This window comes from Caloenas nicobarica, chromosome 30, assembly GCF_036013445.1.
Source record: "Caloenas nicobarica isolate bCalNic1 chromosome 30, bCalNic1.hap1, whole genome shotgun sequence".
In the NCBI taxonomy this organism is placed as follows: Eukaryota; Metazoa; Chordata; class Aves; order Columbiformes; family Columbidae; genus Caloenas; species Caloenas nicobarica.
In genome coordinates, this window is record NC_088274.1 from 219080 (window position 1) to 239115 (window position 20036).

At 59.4% G+C, this 20036-nt stretch overlaps 1 protein-coding gene across 1 annotated transcript in view; it reads left to right on the plus strand.

Annotated features, from left to right (window-relative positions):
- Nucleotides 1–20036, plus strand: part of PFAS (phosphoribosylformylglycinamidine synthase) — a 308075-nt gene that overhangs the window by 54370 nt on the left and 233669 nt on the right. The gene's annotated exons all lie outside the window — the stretch shown is intronic.

Genomic DNA, 20036 nt, shown 5'->3' on the forward strand with positions numbered 1-20036 from the left:
CAGTGCTCCCAGTATCCTCCCAGTCTGCTCCCAGTGCTCCCAGTATCCTCCCAGCCTGCTCCCAGTGCTCCCAGTATCCTCCCAGCCTGCTCCCAGTATCCTCCCAGTGCTCCCAGTATCCTCCCAGCCTGCTCCCAGTGCTCCCAGTATCCTCCCAGCCTGCTCCCAGTATCCTCCCAGTGCTCCCAGTATCCTCCCAGCCTGCTCCCAGTGCTCCCAGTCTGCTCCCAGTATCCTCCCAGTCTGCTCCCAGTGTCCTGCCAGTGCTCCCAGTATCCTCCCAGTCTGCTCCCAGTATCCTTCCAGTGCTCCCAGTGCCCTCCCAGTCTGGCCGCCCTGCCAGCCCAGTGCTCCCAGTATCATCCAGGCGTCTTCCCAGTTTGCTCCCAGTCTGCTCCTAATGTTGCCCAGTGCTCCCAGTATCCTCCCAGTCTGTGGCCAGTGCTCCCAGTCTGCTCCCAGTGTCCTCCCAGTCACCTCCCAGTGTCCTCCCAGTGCTCCCAGTATCTTCCCCATCTGCTCCCAGTATCCTCCCAGTGTGCTCCCAGCATCCTCCCAGTGCTCCCAGTATCCTCCCAGCCTGCTCCCAGTGCTCCCAATATCCTCCCAGTCTGTTCCCAGTATCCTCCCAGTGCTCCCAGTATTCTCCCAGTGGTCCCAGTGTCCTCCCAGTCTGCTCCTAATATACTCCCAGTTCACTCCGAATGTCCTCCCAGTGCTCCCAGTATCCTCCCAGTCTGTGCCCAGTGCTCCCAGTCTGCTCCTAATGTCCTCCCAGTCACCTCCCAATGTCCTCCCAGTGCTCCCAGTTTGATCCCAGTGTCCTCCCAGCGTGCTCCCAGTGTCTTCCCAGTCTGCTCCTAGTGCTCCCAGTGCCCTCCCATTGCTCCCAGTTCATCCCAGTGTCCCCCCAGTGCTCCCAGTCCCCCCAGTTTCCGCCCTCCCCCAGCCTCCCCAACACAACCAGCACTCCCAGTTCTCCCAGTTCCTTTACTGGAGGCCCAGCTGCGCGCACTCCCGCTCACAGACCCCCCCCGAACGCCCCGTACCGGTGGCTGAGGGGGGTGTCCCAGTGCTCCCAGTTCCTCCCAGTTCCTCCCAGTGTCTTCCCAGTTTGATCCCAGTGTGCTCCTAGTGCTCCCAGTGTGCTTCCAAGGTCTGTCCAGTGCTCCCAGTCCCCCCAGTTTCCGCCCTCCCCCAGCCTCCCCAACACAACCAGCACTCCCAGTTCCTTTACTGGAGGCCCAGCTGCGCGCACTCCCGCTCACGGACCCCCCCGAACGCCCGGTACCGGTGGTTGAGGGGGGTGTCCCAGTGCTCCCAGTTCCTCCCAGTTCCTCCCAGTGTCCTCCCAGTCTGCTCCCACTGTCTTGCCAGTATGCTCCTAATGTTCTCCCAGTGCTCCCAGTGCCCTACCAGTCTGCTCCCAGTGCTCCTAGTGTGCTCCTAATGTTCTCCCAGTCTGCTCCCAGTGTCCTCCCAGTGCTCCCAGTATCTTCCCCATCTGCTCCCAGCATCCTCCCAGTGCTCCCACTCACCTCCCCGTACTCCCCCAGTGTCTTCCCAGTTTGATCCCAGTGTGCTCCTAGTGCTCCCAGTGTGCTTCCAATGTCTGTCCAGTGCTCCCAGTCCCCCCAGTTTCCGCCCTCCCCCAGCCTCCCCAACACAACCAGCACTCCCAGTTCTCCCAGTTCCTTTACTGGAGGCCCAGCTGCATGCACTCCCGCTCGCGGACCCCCCCGAACGCCCGGTACCGGTGGTTGAGGGGGGGGCTCCTCCCGTGCAGCCGGTACCTCCCGCACAGCGCCCCCTGTGGGGCGCGCGCCCCGAACAGCACCCGGCGCGCCCGCGCGTGCACGAGCGCCATGGCGCAGAGCGCGCACGGCTCGCGCGTCAGGTACACGTCGTACCCCACGCACAGGTACGCCGTGACGTCATCGGCGGCGTCATCGGCAGCAGCACCAGTGGCGTCATCGGCAGCATCACCGGTGGCGTCATCGGCAGCACCGGTGGCGTCATCGGCAGCATCATTGGTGGCATCATCGGCAGCACCGGTGGCGTCATCGGCAGCATCATTGGTGGCGTCATCGGCAGCATCACCGGTGGCGTCATCGGCAGCAGCACCGGTGGCGTCATCGGCAGCATCATTGGTGGCGTCAGCAGCAGCACCGGTGGCGTCATTGGCAGCGTCATTGGTGGCGTCATTGGCATCACCGGTGGCGTCATCGGCGGCAGCACCGGTGGCGCCATCGGCAGCAGCACCGGTGGCGTCATCGGCAGCATCATTGGTGGCGTCATCGGCAGCACCGGTGGCGTCATCGGCAGCAGCACCGGTGGCGTCATCGGCAGCAGCACCGGTGGCGGCAGCACCGCGCCCCCTGTGGTACCTCGCCACCTCCTCCAGGAGCCGCATGGTGGTGTGGGCCAGCGGGTGCCCCCCCCGCCGCCCGTCGTGCGCTGTCGCCACCACCCGCCCCGTCGCGACATCCACGGCTGCCCCCCCCGCCGCCACCATCCCCGCCCGCGCCCCGCGCCGCGCGGCCGCCAGCGCCGCCCCCATGAACCGCGACACCTCCGGCACCTCTCCCGGGGCCAGCGCCGGGGGGGTCCCCGCTGTCCCCAACGTGTCCCCCCCACGGGTCACCCAGGGCCACAGAGCGGCCGCTCGAGCCGCCGCCACCTCGGCCGCCCCCCTGGGGACGCGCGCGGGGACCAGGACGCGGAACGGGGGGCCCAGCCCGTGGGGGGACACGTGGGGACCCAGGAGGAGCGGGAGGGGGGGGATGGGGGGGACGGGGTCCCCAGTGTCCCCAACGGCGGGGGCAATGTCACCAGGAGCACCAATGGTGGGGACAGTGACGCTGTCCCTGGTACTGGTGACAATGTCCCCAGTGGCACCAATGGTGGGCACGGTGACGCTGTCCCTGGTGCTGGTGGCATCAGTGTCCCCAATGGCGGTGACAGCGGCAATGTCCGCAGGGCCACCTCTGACAGTTACGGTGTCCCCAGGGCCACCTCTGCTGGTGACGGTGACAATGTCTCTGGTGTCCCCAGTCCTCCCAGTAGCGGTGACAATGTCCCCAGAGCCACCAAAGGTGGGGACAGCGACAATGTCCCTGGTGTCCCCAGTGGTCCCAGTGCCACCAATGGCGGTGACGATGTCCCCAGTGCCATCAGTGGTGGTGACGGTGACAATGTCCCTGGTGTCCCCGGTGTCACATCCAGCTCCAGTGTCCCCAGTGCTCCCAGTGGCACGAGTGGCTCCAGGGACTGTGGTGACATCATTGGTGACATCATCAGTGACATCATCGGTGACATCCGGGCGGGTGGTGGCAGCCGCGTCCCCCACAGCCCAGATGTCCCCAGTTCCTCCAGTATTCCCAGTGCTCCCAGTATCCCCAGTGCCCCCCAACTCCCCCAGTCCCTCCCAGTGCTCCCAGTCCCCCCCAACTCCCCCACCCCCCTACCCCCCCATTCCCTCCCAGTCCCCCCAGTTCCCCCCCAATCCCCCCAGTCCCCCCAGTATCCCCATCCCCTCCCAGTCCCTCCCAGTGCTCCCAGTCCCCCCCAACTCCCCAACCCCCCCAACCCCCCCATCCCCTCCCAGTCCCTCCCCAGTTCCCCCCATTCCCCCAGTCCCCCCAGTATCCCCAGTCCCTCCCAGTGCTCCCAGTCCCTCCCAGTGCCCCCCAACTCCCCTACCCCCCCACCCCCCCATCCCCTCCCAGTGCCCCCAGTCCCTCCCAGTCCCCCCCAACTCCCCCACCCCCCCACCCTCTCATTCCCCCCAACCCCCCCCATCCCCCCCATCCCCTCCCAGTCCCCCCAGTCCCTCCCAGTGCCCCCCAACTCCCCCACCCCCCATTTCCCTCAACCCCCCCAGTATCCCCAGTCCCTCCCAGTCCCCCCCATCCCCTCCCAGTGCTCCCAGTGCCCCCCAACTCCCCCACCCCCCCCATTTCCCCCATCCCCTCCCAGTCCCTCCCAGTCCCCCCCAACTCCCCCACCCCCCCATTCCCCCCAGTCCCTCCCAGTGCTCCCAGTCCCCCCCATTTCCCCCACCCCCCCATTCCCCCCAGTCCCTCCCAGTGCTCCCAGTCCCCCCCATTTCCCCCACCCCCCCATTCCCCCATCCCCTCCCAGTGCTCCCAGTGCCCCCCAACTCCCCCACCCCCCCATCCCCTCCCAGTGCTCCCAGTGCCCCCCAACTCCCCCACCCCCCATTTCCCTCAACCCCCCCAGTATCCCCAGTCCCTCCCAGTGCTCCCAGTCCCCCCCAACTCCCCCACCCCCCCCATTCCCCCCATCCCCTCCCAGTCCCTCCCAGACCCCCCAACTCCCCCACCCCCCCATTCCCCCCAGTCCCTCCCAGTGCCCCCCAACTCCCCCACCCCCCCATTCCACCCAACCCCCCCAGTGCCCCCAGTCCCTCCCAGTGCTCCCAGTCCCCCCCAACTCCCCCACCCCCCCATCCCCTCCCAGTCCCTCCCAGTGCCCCCCAAATCCCCCACCCCCCCATTCCCCCCAACCCCCCCCATTCCCCCCATCCCCTCCCAGTGCTCCCAGTGCCCCCCAACTCCCCCACCCCCCATTTCCCTCAACCCCCCCATTCCCCCCATCCCCTCCCAGTCCCTCCCAGTGCCCCCCAACTCCCCCACCCCCCCATTCCCCCCCACCCCCCCCATTCCCCCCATCCCCTCCCAGTCCCTCCCAGTCCCCCCCAACTCCCCCACCCCCCCATTCCCCCCATCCCCTCCCAGTGCTCCCAGTGCCCCCCAACTCCCCCATCCCCCCATCCCCTCCCAGTCCCCCCCAACTCCCCCACCCCCCATTTCCCTCAATCCCCCCAGTATCCCCAGTCCCTCCCAGTCCCTCCCAGTCCCCCCCAACTCCCCCACCCCCCCATTCCCCCCAGTCCCTCCCAGTGCTCCCAGTGCCCCCCAACTCCCCCACCCCCCCATTCCCCCCAACCCCCCCAGTATCCCCAGTCCCCCCCAACTCCCCCACCCCCCATTGCCCCCAACCCCCCCCCATTCCCCCCATCCCCTCCCAGTCCCTCCCAGTGCTCCCAGTGCCCCCCAACTCCCCCACCCCCCCATTCCCCCCAACCCCCCCATCCCCTCCCATTCCCCCCACCCCCTCCCAGTCCCCCCCCCCTCCCAAACTCCCATTACCCGGGGGGGTTCCCAGGTCACTCTCCAGACAGACGAGCAGCGCCGGCCCCTCCCCCCAATCCCCCCCCTCCCCCCCCTCCCCCCTCCCCCTCCCCCCCCCCCGCACCCGCTTCACGTGGGGCAGCGGGGGGAGGGGCCGCGCCCGGCCCAGCTCCCGCAGCAGCCGCTGCGTCTCCCCCCGCAGCACGATCGGCGCCGCCACCCCCCGCAGCAGCGGCAGCGGCGCCCCCTCCCCCAGCCAGGGCACCCCGAACGGGGCTGCCGGCGGGGGCTCCATGGCGCGGCCTGAAAGAGAAACACGGCGGGGGGGGGGGGGGTTGGGGGGTGAGCACCCCCAGAGGGACATCCCTATAGGGACCCACCCGTGACCACCCCGTAGGGACACGCCTATAGGGACCCCCCTATAGGGACCCACCCGTGACCCCTCCCATAGGGACATCCCTATAGGGACACCCCTATAGGGACCCACCCATGACCCCCCGCTAGGGACACCCCTATAGGGACTCACCCGTGACCCCCCCATAGGGACACCCCTATAAGGACCCCCCCCATAGGGACCCACCCGTGACCCCCCCCATAGGGACACCCCTATAGGGACTCACCCGTGACCCCCCCATAGGGACACCCCTATAAGGACCCCCCCCATAGGGACTCACCCGTGACCCCCCCATAGGGACACGCCTATAGGGACCCACCCATGACCCCCCCATAGGGACCCCCCCATAGGGACACCCCCATAGGGACACACCTATAGGGACCCACCCGTGACCCCCCCATAGGGACACCCCTATAGGGACCCCCCCCATAGGGACTCACCCGTGACCCCCCGCATAGGGACATCCCTATAGGGACACCCCCCCATAGGGACTTACACATGACCCCCCCCATAGGGACCCACCCGTGACCACCCCGTAGGGACACCCCTATAGGGACCCCCCTATAGGGACCCACCCGTGACCCCTCCCATAGGGACATCCCTATAGGGACACCCCTATAGGGACCCACCCATGACCCCCCCCTAGGGACACCCCTATAGGGACTCACCCATGACCCCCCCATAGGGACACCTCTATAGGGACCCCCCTATAGGGACCCACCCGTGACCCCCCCATAGGGACACCCCTATAGGGACCCCCCCCATAGGACTCACCCGTGACCCCCCCCATAGGAACATCCCTATAGGGACACCCCCCCATAGGGACTTACATGTGACCCCCCCGTAGGGACACCCCTATAGGGACCCCCCTATAGGGACCCACCCGTGACCCCCCCATAGGGACACCCCTATAGGAACCCCCCCCATAGGGACCCACCCGTGACCCCCCCGTAGGGACACCCATATAGGGACCCACCCGTGACCCCCCCCATAGGGACACCCCTATAGGGACCCCCCCCATAGGGACCCACCCGTGACCCCCCCCATAGGGACACGCCTATAGGGACCCACCCGTGACCCCCCCATAGGGACACCCCTATAGGGACCCCCCCCATAGGGACTCACCCGTGACCCCCCTGTAGGGACATCCCTATAGGGACCCCCCTATAGGGACCCACCCGTGACCCCTCCCATAGGGACATCCTTATAGGGACACCCCTATAGGGACCCACCCATGACCCCCCCATAGGGACACCCCTCTAGGGACCCCCCCATAGGGACCCCCTCATAGGGACATCCCTATAGGGACTCACCCGTGACCCCCCCATAGGGACCCCCCCATAGGGACACCCCTACAGGGACCCCCCCCCCCCATAGGGACCCACCCGTGACCCCCCCATAGGGACACCCCTATAAGGACCCCCCCCATAGGAACCCACCCATGACCCCCCCATAGGGACCCCCCCATAGGGACACCCCTATAGGGACCCACCCGTGACCCCCCCCATAGGGACCCACCCGTGACCCCCCCATAGGGATACCCCTATAGGGACCCACCCATGACCCCCCCATAGGGACACCCCTATAGGGACCCCCCCCATAGGGACTCACCCGTGACCCCCCCCATAGGGACATCCCTATAAGGACCCCCCCCATAGGGACTTACACGTGACCCCCCCCCCCATAGGGACCCACGCGGGACCCCCCCATAGGGACATCCCTATAGGGACCCACCCTTGACCCCCCCATAGGGACACCCCTATAGGGATCCCCCCCATAGGGACCCACCCATGACCCCCCCTAGGGACACCCCTATAGGGACTCACCCGTGACCCCCGCATAGGGACACCCATATAGGGACCCACCCGTGACCCTCCCCATAGGGACCCACCCATGACCCCCCCATAGGGACACCCTTATAGGGACCCACCCATGACCCTCCTATAGGGACACCCCTATAGGGATCCCCCTGTAGGGGGGACCCACACGTGACCCCCCATAGGGACACCCCTATAGGGACCCCCCTATAGGGACCCACCCGGGATACCCCTATAGGGACACCCCTATAGGGACCACCCCCCATAGGGACCCACCCATGAACCCCCCATAGGGACCCCTCTATAAAGACCCCCCCATATAGGGACCCACCCTATAGCCCCCCCATAGGGACCCCCCTATAAATACCCCCCTATAAAGAATCCCCACAGGGACCCCCATATAGCCCCCCCCAAGTTCCTCCCCCCTATAGACACCCCACCAGGAACCCCCCTATAGGGCTCCCCCCCATAAGGACCGCCCTATAGGGCCCCCCCCATAAATAACCTCCTATAGGGACCCCCTATAGCCCCCCTATAGGGATCCCCCCATAACCCCCTCCATAAGAACCCCCGAGTCAACCCCCTATAGGGACCCCCCATATTCCCCTCCAAGACCCCCCCATAGGACCCCCCTATAAATATCCCCCTATAGGGACCTCCCCTATAGGGACCCCCCCCTATAGGGAACCCCCCCTATAGGGAACCCCCCCCTATACTCCCCCCCAATAGTGACCACCCCCAGTAAACCCCCTATATGGACCCCCCCCAGTAAAGTCCCTATAGGGCCCCCCTATAGGGTCCCCCGTGACCCCCGGTGACCCCGGGACCCCACGTGGTCCCCCCGCTGACCCCCCGCTGACCCCGGGACCCCACGTGGCGCCCCCCGCGCGCCCTTTACCGGTCGCCGCCGCCTCGGCCACGCCCCCGCGCGCTGATTGGGCAGGGACGGCCTGGGGGCGGGGCCAACGGGCGGAACCACCGAGACGAGCGGCCGGAAGGGCCGGGGAGGTGAGGGGCGGGGCGAGCGCGCCGCCCTGGCGGCTGGGAGGAGCGCAGCGGTAGGAAGCGCAGTTTGCACCAGTTTGCACCAGTTTGCACCAGTTTGCACCAGTATGGAGCAGCAGGACAGCAGTAGGCACCAGTGTACCCCAATAGGGACCAGTTTACACCAGTATACACCAGTTTATGCCAGCAGGACACCAGCAGGACACCAGCAGGGCACCAGTATGCACCAGTATGGCACCAGTATGCACCAGTAGGACACCACTATGCACCAGTATATGCCAGTAGAACACCAGTATGCACCAGTATATGCCAGCAGGACACCAGTAGGACACCAGCAGGACACCAGCAGGACACCAGTATGCACCAGTATGGCACCAGTATGCACCAGTATGCACCAGTAGGACACCACTATGCACCAGTATATGCCAGTAGAACACCAGTATGCACCAGTATATGCCAGCAGGACACCAGTAGGACACCAGCAAGACACCAGCAGGACACCAGTATGCACCAGTAGGACACCAGTATGCACCAGTATGGCACCAGTATGCACCAGTATCCACCAGCAGGGACCAATAGGGACCAGTTTACACCAGTATGGCACCAGTATGCATCAGTACACACCAGTAGAACACCAGTATGCACCAGAATATGCCAGTAGAACACCAGTAGGACACCAGCAGGACACCAGTATGCACCAGTATGCACCAGCAGGACACCAGTATGCACCAGTAGAAGACCAGTATGCACCAGTATATGCCAGTAGAACACCAGTAGGACACCAGCAAGACACCAGCAGGACACCAGTATGCACCAGTATGGCACCAGTATGCACCAGTATCCACCAGCAGGGACCAATAGGGACCAGTTTACACCAGTATGGCACCAGTATGCATCAGTATACACCAGTAGAACACCAGTATGCACCAGTATATGCCACTAAAACACCAGTAGGACACCAGTAGGACACCAGTACACACCAGTTTGCACCAGTAGATGCCAGTAGAACACTGGTAACCACCAGTAGGACACCAGTACGCACCAGTAGATGCCAGTAGAACACCAGTAGCCACCAGTAAGACACCAATAGGACACCAGTATGCACCAGTAGGACACCAGTAGATGCCAGTAGAACACTAGTAGCCACCAGTAGGACACCAGTAGAACACTAGTAGCCACCAGTAGGACACCAGTACGCACCAGTAGATGCCAGTAGAACACCAGCAGCCACCAGTGAGGCACCAGTAGGACACCAGTATGCACCAGTATATGCCACTAGAACACCAGTAGGACACCAGTAGGACACCAGTATGCACCAGTAGGACACCAGTAGATGCCAGTAGAACACCAGTAGCCACCAGTAGGACACCAGAAGGACACCAGTACGCACCAGTATGCACCGGTAGATGCCAGTAGAACACCAGTTGCCACCAGTAGGACACCAGTATGCACCAGTATATGCCAGTAGAACACCAGTAGCCACCAGTAGCCACCAGTAAGGCACCAGTACGCACCAGTATGCACCAGTAGAACACCAGTAGCCACCAGTAGGACACCAGTACGTACCAGTACGCACCAGTAGATGCCAGTAGAACACTAGTAGCCACCAGTAGGACACCAGTACGCACCGGTATATGCCAGTAGGACACCAGTAGCCACCAGTAAGGCACCAGTAGGACACCAGTATGCACCAGTATATGCCACTAGAACACCAGTAGAACACCAGTAGGACACCAGCATGCACCAGTAGACGCCAGTAGAACACCAGTAGGACACCAGTAGATGCCAGTAGAATGCTAGTAGCCACCAGTAGGACACCAGTACGCACCAGTATATGCCAGTAGAACACCAGTAGCCACCAGTAGGACACCAGAAGGACACCAGTACGCACCAGTATGCACCAGTAGATGCCAGTAGAACACCAGTTGCCACCAGTAGGACACCAGTATGCACCAGTATATGCCAGTCGAACACCAGTAGCCACCAGTAGGACACCAGTACGCACCAGTATATGCCAGTAGAACACCAGTAGCCACCAGTAGGACACCAGTAGGCACCAGTATGCACCAGTATATGCCAGTAGAACACCAGTAGCCACCAGTAGGACACCAGTACGCACCAGTAGATGCCAGTAGAACACCAGTAGCCACCAGTAAGGCACCAGTACGCACCAGTATATGCCAGTAGAACACCAGTTGCCACCAGTAGGACACCAGTACGCACCAGTATGCACCAGTAGATGCCAGTAGAATACCAGTAGCCACCAGTAGGACACCAGTATGCACCAGTTTGCACCAGTATACACCAGCAGAACCCGTGTTCGTGGCCCCTGGGGTCAAAACTAAGGGTTTTATTTGGGGAGCACGGGATGGACGAGCAGTTTGGGGAGAATTCCGAGGATTTTGGGGGCCTGAGACGCCCCGGACGTTACGTGGACACCGGACACGGCGGCCGTGATGTCACCGTGTTGTGCCGGTGACGTCACAATGACGTGCGATGGGCAGGAAGCGCGGGGTGGCGGGTCCTTCGCGCCCGAGGGACGTCGGGATGAGCTCCCGGCTGGTGGTCAACGTGAAGACGGGATTCTGGGATGGGCCGGAACGGGGCTTCATGATGGCCAGTGTCACCGTGGGAGGTACCGGTGTCCCCAGGGCCACCGCGGGAACATGGTGGTGACCCAACGTTCATCATGGTGGCCCAACGTTCATCATGGTGACCCAACGTTCATCATGGTGGCCACCGCGGGAACATGGTGGTGACTCAACGTTCATCATGGTGACCCAACGTTCATCATGGTGGCCACCACGGGAACATGGTGGTGACCCAACATTCATCATGGTGACCCAACGTTCATCATGGTGGCCACCACGGGAACATGGTGGTGACCCAACGTTCATCATGGTGACCCAACGTTCATCATGGTGGCCACCACGGGAACATGGTGGTGACCCAACGTTCATCATGGTGACCCAACGTTCATCATGGTGGCCACGACAGGAACGTTGTGGCGACCCAATGGTCGCCATGGTGGCCACCACGGGAAGGTTGTGGCGATCCAATGGTCACCATGGTGGCCACCATGGGAACGTTGTGGTGACCCAATGGTCACTGTGGTGGCCACCGCGGGAACATGGTGGTGACCCAACATTCATCATGGTGACCCAACGTTCATCATGGTGGCCACCACGAGAACATTGTGGTGACCCAACGTTCATCATGGTGACCCAACGTTCATCATGGTGGCCACCACGGGAACATGGTGGTGACTCAACGTTCATCATGGTGACCCAACGTTCATCATGGTGGCCACCACGGGAACATGGTGGTGACGCAACGTTCATCATGGTGACTCAACGTTCATCACGGTGGCCACCACGGGAACATGGTGGTGACCCAACGTTCATCATGGTGACCCAACGTTCATCATGGTGGCCACCACGAGAACATTGTGGTGACCCAACGTTCATCATGGTGACCCAACGTTCATCACGGTGGCCACCACGGGAAGGTTGTGGCGATCCAATGGTCACCATGGTGGCCACCACGGGAAAATTGTGGTGACCCAACGTTCATCATGGTGACCCGATGTTCATCATGGTGGCCACCACAGGAAGGTTGTGGTGACCCAATGGTCACCATGGTGGCCACCACGGGAACGTTGTGGCGACCCAATGGTCACCATGGTGGCCACCATGGGAATGTTGTGGTGACCCAACGTTCATCATGGTGACCCAACGTTCATCATGGTGGCCACCACAGGAACGTTGTGGTGACCCAATGGTTGCCATGGTGGCCACCACAGGAACGTTGTGGCGACCCAATGGTCACCATGGTGGCCACCATGGGAACGTTGTGGTGACCCAATGGTCACTGTGGTGGCCACCGCGGGAACATGGTGGTGACCCAACGTTCATCATGGTGACCCAACGTTCATCATGGTGGCCACCACGAGAACATTGTGGTGACCCAACGTTCATCATGGTGACCCAACGTTCATCATGGTGTCCACCACGGGAAGGTTGTGGCGACCCAATGGTCACCATGGTGGCCACCACAGGAACGTTGTGGCGACCCAACGTTCATCATGGTGGCCACCACGGGAAGGTTGTGGCGACCCAATGTTCATCATGGTGACCCAATGTTCATCATGGTGGCCACGACAGGAACGTTGTGGCGACCCAATGGTCACCATGGTGGACACTACAGGAACGTTGTGGTGACCCAATGGTCACCACGGTGTCCCCATGGCCACCACGGGAACGTTGTGATGACCTCATGTTCATCATGGTGGACACCACAGGAACGTTGTGGTGACCCAGTGGTCACCATGGTATCCCCAGGGCCACCGCAAGAACATTGTGATGACCCAACGTGGTCACCACAGCATCCACACGGTCACCATGGGAACCTTGTGGTGACCCAGCAGTCACCAGTGTCCACACGGCCACCGCGGGAATGTTGTGGTGACCCAACATTCATCACGGTGTCCCCAGGGCCACCACAAGAACGTTGTGGTGACCCAGCGTGGTCACAATGGTGTCCATACGGCCACCACGGCAACCTTGTGATGACCCAGTGGTCACCATGGTGTCCATGGCAGGAACGTTGTGGTGACCCAATGTGTTCACCACGGCATCCACACGGTCACCGCGGCAACACTGTGGTGACCCAACGTTCACCACGGTGTCCATTGCAGGAACGTTGTAGTGACCCAACGGTCACCACAGTGTCCCCAGGGCCACCCCAAGGTCATTGCGATGACCCAACGCCGTCACCACAGCATCCCCCAGGGCCACTGTGAGAACGTCATGATGACCCAATGTTCACCAGTGTCCACACGGCCACCATGGGAACTTTGCGATGACCCAATGTTCATCATGGTCTCCACCATAGGAACATCGTGGTGACTCGATGGTCACCACAGTGTCCCCAGGGCCACCCCAAGAACGTTGTGGTGACCCAACACCGTCACCACAGCATCCCCCAGGGCCACTGTGAGAACGTCGTGATGACCCAATGTTCACCAGTGTCCACACGGCCACCACGGGAACTTCGTGATGACCCAATGTTCATCATGGTCTCCACCACAGGAACGTCGTGATGACCCGATGGTCACCACAGTGTCCACACGGCCACCACAGGAACGTCCTAGTGACCCAATGGTCACCAGTATCCCCACGGCCTCTGTGGGAACGTTGTGATGACCCAATGTGGTCACGCCAGAACCACCCCAAGAAGGTTGTGGTGACCCAACGCCGTCACCACAGCATCCCCCAGGGCCACTGTGAGAACGTCGTGATGACCCAATGTTCACCAGTGTCCACACGGCCACCACAGGAACTTCGTGATGACCCAATGTTCATCATGGTCTCCACCATAGGAACATCGTGGTGACTCGATGGTCACCACAGTGTCCACACGGCCACCCCAAGAAGGTTGTGGTGACCCAACGCCGTCACCACAGCATCCCCCAGGGCCACTGTGAGAACGTCATGATGACCCAATGTTCACCAGTGTCCACACGGCCACCACAGGAACTTCGTGATGACCCAGTGTTCATCATGGTCTCCACCATAGGAACATCGTGGTGACTCGATGGTCACCACAGTGTCCCCAGGGCCACCCCAAGAAGGTTGTGGTGACCCAACGCCGTCACCACAGCATCCCCCAGGGCCACTGTGAGAACGTCGTGATGACCCAATGTTCACCAGTGTCCACACGGCCACCACAGGAACTTCGTGATGACCCAGTGTTCATCATGGTCTCCACCATAGGAACATCGTGGTGACTCGATGGTCACCACAGTGTCCCCAGGGCCACCCCAAGAACGTTGTGGTGACCCAATGCCGTCACCACAGCATCCCCCAGGGCCACTGTGAGAACGTCGTGATGACCCAATGTTCACCAGTGTCCACACGGCCACCACGGGAACTTCATGATGACCCAATGTTCATCATGGTCTCCACCACAGGAACGTCGTGATGACCCGATGGTCACCACAGTGTCCACACGGCCACCACAGGAACGTCCTAGTGACCCAATGGTCACCAGTATCCCCACAGACACTGTGGGAACGTTGTGATGACCCAATGTGGTCACCACCACATTCCCGTGGGGGCCATGAAGCTCAGGGGTCTGGTTGAGGGTCCGGAGCCGGTGGCCACGGAACATGACGTGGATTTTCCGTTGTCTTCCAGAGCAAACGGCCATCTGGGACGCGGTGGCCGCCTACATCCATGACCAGCTCCTGTCGAACAAGGTAGATCCACCACCCGCGTCCTCCTGGGCCTCGGAGAGCGGGGGGATGTCCCCATGGCCCTGTGGTTGCTCAAAAAGCAGGAAAATCACCCCAAAATCCCCAGCGATGGACAAACGGGGCTTGGGTAAAGGTGGTGGCACCTCTGGTAGGTGGGGGTGGACCACGGGATGGTCCCACGCGCTGGAGACCCCTCGAGATCCTTCTGCCTTGACCCATCGTTGATTTTTGGGGGGGGAAGGACTTGAGATCTTCTCCCCAAAGGTCTCCCCACCATGGGAATGGGGAAGATCCATCCTGAAGGACCATCCGTGGTCAAAGGGCCACATCCAGCTCTTCCCACCGGCCAATCCTCACCCTTCGGTCCTTCTCGTCTTCTCCAGGGGGTCCGAATTCCCACCCTGGGCTCCTTCGACGCCGTGAGGAGCCAGGTCCAGGTTGGAGATGAAGCCGTGACCATCCACAGACCCACGTTCCACCTGGCCAGGAACCTCGTGGTCGGCCACAACCTCATGGACGATAAGTCCTACCTGCCCGGTAAGATGGTGGAGATGCAACCTGGTTGGTGGCACAGTCATCGTGTCCCTTCCCCAGGTTTAACCCCTCCAAAAATGCTCCAAAATTGTTTTTTCTTCCAATAATTTCATTGGTCAACCCTTGGGAGCTGCCCGAAGAACCACGGGGTGGTGTTTCCATCCATCTCACATGGGTTTTTGAGCTGGAACCCATCAAATACTCCACGGTGAACACCGTGTCCCTTCCCTGGGTCTAAACCACTCCAAAAATGGTCCAAAATTGGGTGTTTTTTCCAATAATTTCAACACGCAACCCTTGGGAGACGCCTGAAGAACCACGGGGTGGTGTCTCCATTCATCTCACGTGGGTTTTTTCCAGGTAACAAGGAGCTGGAACCCATCAAATACTCCAAGGTGGCCGCGGCCGCCTCCGTGTCGCGGCGGAAGGTGGAGGGTTGTGTCCAAGGGACCTTGTCCCTCTTCTCCTACTGCCTGGGGCAGGGGGAGAACGTGGCGCTTCTCCTGAAGGACATCGGGGTGCTGCTCCTCGAAGCCACCAAAGTGGAGATGAGGTTCTACCACCACTTCCTGGAGACGTTGGCCGGGAAGGAGAACTTGGAGAAGGTGGTTTTCCAGGTGGGCGCTTGGTGGGGACGGGCCCGGGGTGGTGGCCACGGTGGGACGTGGGCAACGTCTTGGGTGGGGTGAGGCTGATGGTCCTGCCGACCTTCACGACCTTGGGCTCCTCCAATATTGGGTGTCTGAGTCACGTTGAGGACGTTCCACCATCTTTTCTCCAATATTGGGTCCTTCAGACATGTTGAGGACCTCCCGCCGTCTTTGGCCTCAGATATTGGGTCCCTCAGCCACCTTGAGAACATCCCACCATCTTTGGCCTCCTCCAATATTGAGTATCTCACCTTTAGGACCTCCCGCCATCTTTGTCCCCCAATATTGTGTCCTTCAGGCATGTTGAGAACCTCCCACCATCTGGGGCCTCCTCCAATATTGAGTGTCTCATCTTGAGGACCTCCCATCACCTTGGGCCTCCTCCAATATTGAGGGTCTCATCTTGAGGACCTCCCATCACCTTGGGCCTCCTCCAATATTGAGGGTCTCATCTTGAGGACCTCCCATCACCTTGGGCCTCCTTCAATATTGAGTGTCTCATCTTGAGGACCTCCCATCACCTTGGGCCTCCTCCAATATTGAGGGTCTCATCTTGAGGACCTCCCATCACCTTGGGCCTCCTCCAATATTGAGTGTCTCATCTTGACGACCTCCCATCACCTTGGGTCTCCTCCAATATTGAGCGTCTCATCTTGAGGACCTCCCGCCATCTTTGTCCCCCGGTATTGGGTCCTTCAGACATGTTGAAGACCTCCTGCCATCTTTGTTCTCCAATATTGTGTGTCTCATCTTGAGGACCTCCCACCATCTTTGGCCTCCTCCAATATTGCGTCTCATCTTGAGGACCTCCCATCACCTTGGGCCTCCTCCAATATTGAGCGTCTCATCTTGAGGACCTCCCATCACCTTGGGCCTCCTCCAATATTGAGTGTCTCATCTTGAGAACCTTCCACCATCTTTGTTCTCCTCCAATATTGAGTGTCTCGTCTTGAGAACCTCCCGCCATCTTTGTCCCCCGGTATTGGGTCCTTCAGACATGTTGAGGACCTCTTGCCATCTTTGGCCTTCTCCAATATTGTCTCATCTTGAGGACCTCCCACCATCTTCATTCTCCTCCACTGCAGGTCCCCCAGGTGCTGGACACCATGTTGTCCCCGATGGTTCCCGTGGCCTCACTCTGCTCCTCTGGTCGCGTCATCGTCTTCCCCAGGTGAGGACGTTGGCGGCTGTTTGATGGTAGAGCTGGGAAAAACATGGTGGATTTGGGAAAAACACGGTGGATTTGGGAAAAACACGGTGGATTTGGGAAAAACATGTTAGGCTTGTGAAAACCATCCTAGGGTTGGGAAAAAACGTGGTAAATTTGGGAAAAGAATGGTAGTTTGGGGGAAAAAAACCACCATGGTAGACTTGGGCAAAATGCTAAACTTGGGAAAAACATAGAGCTGGGGGAAACATGGTAGATTTGGGGAAAACATGGTAGGCTTGGGAAAAAATATCATGGATTTGGGAAAAAACATCGTAGATTTGGAAAAACGTGGTAGATTTGGGGGGAAAAACATGGTAATTTGGGAAAAACCATGGTAGACTTAAGGAAAACATGGCTGATTTGCGGAAAAAAACCATCATAGACTTGGGAAAAAATATGGTAGATTTGGGAAAAACATGGTAGATTTGGGAAAAAACGTGATAGAGTCGGGAAAAAATGTGGTAGACTTGGGGAAAAATGTGGTAGAGTTGGGAAAAACATGGTAGATGTAGGAAAAAAATTGTAGACTTGGGAAAAAACGTGGTAGATTTGGGGAAAAAAATCATAGATTTGGGGAAAATCATGGTAGACTTAGGGAAAACATGGTAGATTTGGGAAAAAAAACATAGACTTGGGAAAAAACACGGTAGAGTTGGGAAAAACGTGGAAGATTTGGGAAAAAACATGGTAGTCTTGGGAAAAACATAATAGAGTTGGGAAAAACATGGTAGACTTGGGAAAAAAACAAGTAGATTTGGGGAAAACAACCACGTAGGTTTGGGGGAAATGTGGCAGATTTGGGGAAAAACATGGTAGATTTGGAAAAACAACTGGTAGACTTGATGCTCTGGGTCATGTCGGTGTCGTGTCCGCGTCTCCAGGTTTGCGGTGGAGGTCGTGGCCAAACCACAGCCCAGGGTCCTTCTCAAGAACTCTCAACAAGCTCCTGATGAGGACGAGGAGATGAGGAAAGAGAGTTTTCCACCTCTCGGCCAAGGCAAGAAAGGTAAACCAACCCAATTTTGGCTTTTTTTGGCCGGGAAATCACCAGTGTTGAGGGTCAAAAGGCTCCGATTTGCATCGAAGATTAAGGGTCTTGGTCCTAAAAATTCATTATTTTCGCCAAAATGGAGCGCTGGGATGGGACGTGCCCATGGGGATGGTGGGATGCCGGTGATTTGAGGCTTTGTCCTCCCACCCCGAGAAATGACACCCCCAAAAAAAGTCCCCGGCACCACCCGGCTCCTCGTTGCCCAACCTGGAGCTGGAGCTGGAGTTGGAGCTGGAGAAACCACGTTGGAAATGATGGAGAAACCACCTTCGAGGTGGAGAAACCACATTCAAGATGATGGAGAAACCACGTTGGAAATGATGGCGAAACCACCTTGGAGATGATGGAGAAACCACGCTGGAAATGGTGGAGAAACCCATTGGAAGTGATGGAGAAACCTCATTGGAAATGATGTAGAAACCACATTGAAGATGGTGGAGAAACTACCTTGGGAATGATGAAGAAACCACCTTGGAAATGATGGACGAACCCGTTGGAAACGGTGGAGAAACCACGTTGGGAACGATGGAGAAACCACGTTGGAGATGATGGAGAAACCACATTGGGAATGATGGAGAAACCATGTTGGAGATGATGGAGAAACCATGTTGGAGCTGATGGAGAAACCACCTTGGAGGTGATGGAGAAACCACGTTGGGAATGACGGAGAAACCACGTTGGAGATGATGGAGAAACCCATTGGAAATGGTGGAGAAACCTCATTGGAAATGATGGAGAAACCACATTGGGAACGATGGAGAAACCACGTTGGAGATGATGGAGAAACCCATTGGAAATGGTGGAGAAACCACCTTGGAGGTGATGGAGAAACCACGTTGGGAATGATGGAGAAACCCATTGGAAATGGTGGAGAAATCCGTTGGAAATGATGGAGAAACCACGTTGGAAGTGGTGGAGAAACCATGTTGGAAGTGGTGGAGAAACCACCTTGGAGATGATGGAGAACCCACGTGGGAGATGATGGAGAAACCCCGTGGGAGATGATGGCGAATTGGGGCACACCTGGTGTCGGGGGGGAGCGTGGTGAGCACGGGGGGAGCAGAACGTCCTTCTTGGACCCTTTTGAAGAGCCCTGAGCACCCCAGGTGTCACCGAGGCCGGTGGTCTCACCACGATGTTCTCCTGATGATGTTTCTTCTCGGTTCCAGGGGGATTTCCTGGTTTTCCCAGTTTTGCCGTTCCTGGAAGTCCAAACTCGACCGTTAGCGAAATACCGCAGATCTGGGAGGTCACGGGGACTGAGAAGAAGAGGAGAACGTCTCAGGCCAGGTGAGGCTGAAGGCTCAGGGCTGGCGTCTCCGTTTTGTCCAAAGAAGTGGTAGATGCTCCAACCATGGCAACGGTCAAGGTTGGATGAGGCTTGGAGCAACTGGAAGATGCCCTTGACCATGGGAGGGGGGTTGGACTTAGATGGACCTTCAGATGTTCCTTCCAACCCAAACTGTTCTACGGTTGGAAGAGTTCAAGGTCAGGTAGGATGGAGTTTGGAGGAACCTTGTTCTGGTTGAAGATGTCACGGGGCTGGATCTTCTCCAGCACTTCAGGAGGACCCAGATGTGACACGGGGACAGACGCGTGTCAACTGAGGGTCCCATCTCGAGGGTTTTCCTCAGCTGAGCTGCGCAAAGAGCCACGTGTCCCCAAACCCATCGTGTCCTCAAGGTAGACCCGTCCCATCATGCTCTTCCAGGAAACCATCGCTGATCCGGAGGGTCTCCTCTGTTCCATCAAAGGAATCGATGATCCAGAAGGTCTCCTCTGTCCCATCGTCTTCTTCCAAGAAGCCATCAATGATCCAGAAGGTCCCTTCCCTCCCATCATCTTCTTCCAAGAAGCCATCAATGATCCAGAAGGCCTCTTCCATCCCATCGTCTTCTTCCAAGAAGCCATCAATGATCCAGAAGGTCCCTTCCATCCCATCGTCTTCTTCCAAGAAGCCATC